Source organism: Arachis ipaensis, chromosome B03, assembly GCF_000816755.2.
Source record: "Arachis ipaensis cultivar K30076 chromosome B03, Araip1.1, whole genome shotgun sequence".
Lineage (NCBI taxonomy): Eukaryota > Viridiplantae > Streptophyta > Magnoliopsida > Fabales > Fabaceae > Arachis > Arachis ipaensis.
This window is the reverse complement of record NC_029787.2, coordinates 116,882,202-116,889,467: the sequence shown is the minus strand read 5'-3', so window position 1 is coordinate 116,889,467 and position 7,266 is coordinate 116,882,202.

Sequence of the window (7,266 nt, the reverse complement as noted above, 5' to 3'; positions counted from 1 at the left end):
AGAGTGTTGATTGGACTTTACCCCTTTTGGACCTTTCTAGGTTGTGGACCAGGATATGAACAATGCCTCTGCTTAAGTCCGAACTTCTTTAGGTCGGGTTCAAGCATTTCTAAGTTGGTCTTGATCTCTTGTAGCTTTTGTTCCCTCACATCGGGTACTCCGTCCTTCTTGGGGTTAAATTGGGTACTCAACGTATTTTTTGAATTTGAATGTTGCGTCTTTTTGTAACTGTTTGTGCGTCTTTTTAGTTACCTTGGTAACCGTGCATATCATTAAATGAGGGATAATTTTACCGTTTTGACCCTAGTGGCTATATAAACATAATCCCTTTTCGCTTTCTTCTTTTTCATTTCCACTTTTGATATTTTTACTTCATTTTTCTCGAGATTTTTCTTCCTCTTTTTCTTTGTGGCTCCATTTCCTTTGATGTTTCAAGATTTCACTATCTTCAATCTTCATTCGTGTTGCTTTTAGATGTTTTGGGATCGTCTATTTGTATTGTTGTTTGCACACGTTCTCTCTTGCCTTCTCTTCTTCCTCAAGGTTGATTTTTCTTTCCTTGTTATTGTCATTGCTGGCAGAGCTTTTATGTTCTTGATAATATTGTTTTGATGCTTTTTGTGAGAATGGCCTCTTTCAAAAATATGACTTCTTGCCACTGCTTATAGAGGGTTCTTTTTCTTGCTTTCTTGGAAATGTATTTGTTTGCAATGATTTTCTAGTTATTCTGTAGTAGTAGCTTTTGTTGTTCATCATCCCTAAAGGTCACCCATTTGTTATGAATTTTGTTGTTGGTTTTGAATTTTGGGATTTACTTTATGCCCCCCAAATGGTACCATTTTCATTCTGGATAATGGTGTTGTTTTAAATCCTAGTAGAATAGGTGACATTTTTTATCCCTACTGTTACTGTGATAGGGACTAGTATATTTGGATCCTTTTCTGACTTCGCAAGAACGATCCAACCTCTTTGAGCTATTTATTTGTTTGCTGTAATGTTATACCCAACTTGTAGTTCGTGAGTTTTGTAGTGATATAGCTTCATTTTTCTTTTTTGAAGGTATATTATGTATCGTTCGATAGTTCTCAACATGTCATCTAAAGTTCCTTTTGGTTTAGATTGGATAGATATTACTATCCTGTCTGCTATCCCCGTAGTTGACAATGAATATATAGAAAAATTTCATTTACAGTATAGGATTTGTAGAACCCAATAGGACAAGAAGAAGTATGAGCTGGTAGCTCCTGACCTGGAGGATATAATTTGCTTCCCCCAACTTAGTAACTTGGAAAACTATTTTCTTTTCATGTATGACTATTTATTTACTAGGCTTGGGATAACACTTTCATTTACTAATTTTGAGACTGAAATTATTTGTATCTGTAAAGTAGCTCCTTCTCAGATCCACTTGACCTCATGGGACTTTATGAAGGTTTATCAACTAATAAGTCAGGAGCTTAATCTTTCTCTTTCTTCCAAGATTTTCTTTTATCTTTTCCAGCTTACCAAACCTTTCAGCTCTAAAAAACAACATTGGCTTTTCTTCCGAGCTATTCAAGGCCAGAAAGTTTTTTCTATTTTTGATGAGTCTTTTCACTACTTTAAGAACTATTTCTTTAAGGTTTAATATGTTAAGGGTGCCCGACCTTTTTTCTTTAATGACAGAGATAAACCTATATGGACGAGGTAGAGGAGTGTATATATAGTGGCCTTGTTTCAGGAATGTTGGGGCCGAGCTCTTCACCTCGACACTAAGAAATTTTTTATAGGCAAGCCGAGCTATGTCCGTAGCGAACTAGGTTGTTGGTTTTTTCATTTTGTAGATGCTTCTTTTATATTTCTCTGACTTATGTAACCTTAGGTTTTGTTCGTGTTATGTCTTTTGTAGAAGATGACCAATGGTTCAGATGCCTTACAAAGAGTTCGGCAAGCGAAGAAGAATGCATCTGCTCGGGCCATCCAATTAAAAGAGGCTGGTAAGTCGGGTGACCTCTCTTCTCTTTTTAAGTTGGAGTCGTCCTCTTCTCAGTTGGCCAAAATTGTCTTTCCTTCTCCTCCACCTTTGAAACCTCGGATAATTCCCCATGTGCCCCCTATGCTGACACAGGTTCTCGAAAACGCAAAGCTCCATCTTCTGAGTTTGGTAGTGCTTACGACCAGGATTTCAACGCAGTGGCCTTTTGTGAAGATTACATCCTTCCTTACAATTCTATAAGTATGGATGATGTTTCTCTCCAAAGGCACTTTGAGGTATTGGCCCGAGGGGGTATTCACGGCAAGGGTGTGTTCAGCACTCGTTAAACAATTAGAGACAACTCCACTTGGCACTATGCAGAAAGAGTTGAACGATCTTTGTGATGAGGTTGCTTCTTTTTGGGAGGCCAAGTCGGAGTTGGAAGTTGAGAAAGGCGTTCTTAATTCCGATCTTTCCAAACTTCGCAAGAGAGTTAAGCAGTCCGAAGCAGCTTGTGCTATGGTAGAGGGATTGCAAAAGAAGGCTGAGGAGAGTTATACTCTTGTTTTTTGGGAGAAGCTGGATTTGAAGGAGGAATTGGCTGAGTCGAGGGAAGAGCATATTTGTTTGGAGCAATCAGTGGCCTTAGGGATGGATGAGATAGCTGAAAATCTGAAAGCTCAGTTTTGGGTTCTTGCACCCAAGGTCGACCTCTCTCCCATTGATCCCAACAAAGTCGTAATTGATGAAAAGATTTTTTCTCCTGTGGCTGAGACCATTCCCACCGAGGACCCGAAGACATTTGGTGTTTAAGTTGATGAGGTCCTCTTGAACTCTTCTATTCGAACTACTGTGAATCTTTCTGACTCTCCAATCCGAGTTGATAAGGCAGCTAATATGATTATCGAGGAGCAGGACCCTCCTCCTACTTAGCATTATTTTTGGAGTTTTATCCTTGTTTTGATGATCTGGTTTGTAGGTCTTTGAACATTTACTTTTTTTAATAGTCATAGTTTGGATAATATTTTGCCCTAGTTTATACTTTTAAAAACTTTTTCACACTTATTTTTGTGGTGTTATAAGTGTTTATAATTTTGACTTGCATAGTAGCAGTTTTATTTGCTTTCTTTATAAAAAACATTTTAGTAATTGAAGATGTTACTTTTGTCGGTTATGTGTGTTTTATCAAGTTATTTTTATAATTCATTTTAGGTTTGCCTCTTTTACTAACTTATTTTTGTATGACTAGTTTGTTGATGTCAGACCATGATCTGCTTATATAACTTCTTATACCAATTTGGACCTCATCGCTTTATCTTGCCGACCATCTAGGTCGACAATAATTTTTGCGCTTTATCGAGCTTAAATTGGTATGTATGGTAGAACAATCAATCATCAAAAATGAAAAAAATGATTAATTATCATTAATAAAAATGATTTACAGGTGTTATTTGCTACTAAGAGTTTTCCTATCTTAACTCCTAACCCTTGCTATGATGTCTCGTTAAAACCCTCTTCAGGAAAATCCTTCTTGGGAAAAAATCATGAAGTTGGAAAAAAGAGAACACCAGGGAGCAAGGTTCGCCTTCTAGTTGTAGTATCTCTTCATGTTGCATGTGTGTCATGACCGAGGAAGCTCATTCCCTTGTAGGTCGAAGATTTTGTAGTAACTTTTTCCTAAGACTTCAATAATCTTGTAAGGTCCTATCCAATTTGCAGCCAACTTTCCTTCACCCGACCTTTGTACCTTGATGTCATTCCAGGTCAGAATGAGGTCTTTCATGGCAAAGTTTCTTCTAATGACTTTCTTGTTGTACCTCGTGTACATCCTTTGTTTCAATGCTTCCTCCCTTATCCGAGATTGCGCCCGAATTTCTAGAAGGAGGTCGAGTTCTTCCTTTTGAGCTTGGATATTTCCTACTTCATTGTAGAATCTTATCCTTGTGCATTCTTCATTGCTTTCTTCATTGACTTCTGCAGGGATCATGGCTTTTATGCCTTAAGCAAGTAGGAACAAAAATTCTCTAGTTGTAGAATGGGAAGTTATCCGATATGCCCACAGAATTTGGGAGAGCTCCTCAGCACATGCTCTTTTTACGTCTTGTAGTCTTCACTTGAGCTTGGTCAATATGACTTTGTTTGCAGCTTCTGCTTGTCTATTTGCTTGAGGGTGCTCTACTGATGTGAATTGATGTTTAATTTTAAGGCTTGCCACCAAACTTCTGAAGGTCGAGTTTGTGAACTGAGGAATTTTTGTAGAGGAATTTTTTATTTCTTTGAGCTGTGATAGATGCCAAAGGTTCTGCCTCAATCCACTTAGTAAAGTATGAGGTATTTCACCTGCCTGGGTGCTTGAGGAAACAGTCCGAACAAGTCCAAACCCCATTTTGCGAAAGGCCATGGTGAAGTAACACTAATGAACTCTTCCAGTGGTGCCACATCAAAATTGACATGCATTTGACAGAGTGGGCACTTCTTGACGAAGTCGGCTACTTCCCTTTGTAAGGTTAGTCAATAAAAACTAGCTCATAACACCTTCTTAGAAGTGACCTTGCTCCTAGATGATTTCTATAGATGCCACTATGAATTTCTTCTAGGACTTCTTTAATCTTAGAGGTCAAAACGCACTTCAGTAAGGGTGTAGATACTACTCTTCTATAGAGGATATTATGAACAAGAGTATAGTTCTGTGCTTCTCTTATAAGTCTTCTTGCATCCCTTTCTTCTTTAAGGAGAATATCGAATTTGAGATATTCGATAATGGGAGTCATTCAACCCATGTTTAGATTAGAAATTGTTAGAGCATCTGACTTGTCGACTTCTTTGGCCACTGATGGTGTGTAGAGAGTTTCCTGGGTCAAACTTTTGTTGTTTCCCCTAACTTGGTGCTAGCCAGTTTGGAGAGGGCATCAGCTCAGAAATTGAGTTCTCGAGTTATATGTCTGACCTCTGCCTTTTGGAATTGGGCTAGCTATTCGGGTATTTTCTTCAAATACCTCTCCATGTTAGGATCTTTGACTTGGTAATCCCTATTTATTTGAGAGGTTATCACTTGAGAGTCACTAAACACTGTGACTTTTGATGCTCTGACTTCTTTGGCTAGCCTTAAGCCAGAGAGCATGACTTTATATTCAGCTTGGTTGTTAGAGACTGGAAGCTCAAATTTTAGTAAAAGCTCTACTCGAGTCCCTTCTTCATTCTCAAGAATGATTCCTGCTCCACTACCAGCTTTATTTGATGATCCATCTACATATAGATGCTGTAACACCCTACCACGCAGAGTCGTATGCTATAGTCATAAAACTGAGGTGGCGAGGTATTACAACCTCTAAAAATAAAATCATATATATATATATATTCGAGGAGCCTTGAAAGAAAGCTTAAACAATAAGTCGCAAAAATAAAAGCGCATCGCTCGTGCAAACGTAAACCGAGAAAATAGAAAAGGATAAAACAAAAATATAAAGAGTAGAATGTCAAGAGTTAGAAAATACCGAATCTCCAACTCAACCTGCGAAGCTAAGGCTGGCCGAAGTATAAATACATTGGTATACATAACCCAAAATAGATAAAACAACAACTTGTTTCTCCACATCGACCTCTAAGAGGAATAAAATAAAGTTATACATACAGAAGAGAATCTAACTACATAATATAAAGCATGAGCCCAAGATACATAGTCCCAAATATAACACTTCACTTGCAAACAGAACTCCAGACGCTTACTGAGGTGTCTCTCGACCTGCATCTGAAAACAACAACATATATATGGTATGAGAACCGGAGGTTCTTAGCATGGTAACGGTGCCCACATAAATAATATATAAGGTCACAAGAATACCAAAGGCAATCCTAGAACTCCGATACTCAGATTATAAAACTTAAAGACTAAGACGGAAACCATAAACAGGGGGTAGTTATCTAAGGTTCTTAAGGTTCTAACTCAATCCCAACTTAATCCCTCAAATTAAAATCCACTTGCTATCTCATAAAACTCTTAACTCTACAATTCACCTTCTACCTCCCCCGACCCTCCAAATTCACCAGTGCACAGACAAACAATACAAGTAAATGCATAAACATTTAGAGTACAAGTAATGCAAGTAGCAAGTATAACAAATAGGCATACTAATTCACATAGGCACTCCCAATTAATGCACAAACAAGCAAATCAAATATATGCACATGATGCATGCCTGTCCTATGGCTGATGAGTCTCATCTGTCAGTTATAAAGCCAAACCCGACATGTTCGGTAGCTAACTCTGGACAGAACACCAAACACGGAGCAAGTAGGACAATGCCTCAACCCTTGCACCTTACCCGCGTACCCGGAGCAGGGGACAACCTCACCATTGCCTCTTACCTAGGTGGTGTTATAGTTCTCAAGCAGGAGCAAACGACGTCAAAACCCAACCCTTGCATCTTACCCGGAGTTTCGGACTCTTAATCGGAGCAAGTGGATAACACCACTGCATCTTATCCGGCAATCTCGCCTCTTACCCAGAGCAAGTGGATAACACCACTGCGTCTTACCCGGAGGCATATCACAATCAAATTCAATTTCCTTTCATTATTATTCCAATTCATTCATAATCATTAATTCATTAATTTATTTTCCATACATTCTCAACATCTCTACACTTCTTTAACATATACCCGGAGCAAGTTGTCATTCCCACCGCCTCTTACCTGGGCACCTCTATCTCATCCAATTCATTCAAATTCAATCATCATCATACCTTAATGTCATTATCCTCATCAACCTTTTTCTATCTCAATTAAAATTCATTATTATCATCATCATAATTACCTTAGTTCAGTTAACACTTCTGAAGCTCAAAATCACCACTTCACAATCATAATTCATTGCCCCACAACTTGCTTCGCTCCCAAGTTACTATCCTTTCCTAATTTCATCTTATCACTAAGTATCCAACTAAGTTTTAGGGGCTAAAAGAGTAAAAATAGAGGTTTAGAGGTTTAAAATTATGTTTAAAATACAAAAATCCAATTTGTTGAAAAATAGTGTTCACGTGTATGCGTGGGCATGCATTTTTGCTTCCTCGCGTACGCAGCCGTGTGCCCGCGTATGCGAGGATCCCTTTTCGGCCCATGATGCGTATGCAGCACCTGCCCGCGTACACACGCGCACCAAATAGAAATGAATGGACGCGTATGATGGGGTCCGCGTACGCATGTAATGCAGAAATGTCAAAAAGCTGCTAAGAGTCAGAATTTCCATTTTGCACACCGAACTTTCGACGCGCATAACTTCTTCGTTTCAAAACATTTTTCATCTATTCTTCGAAC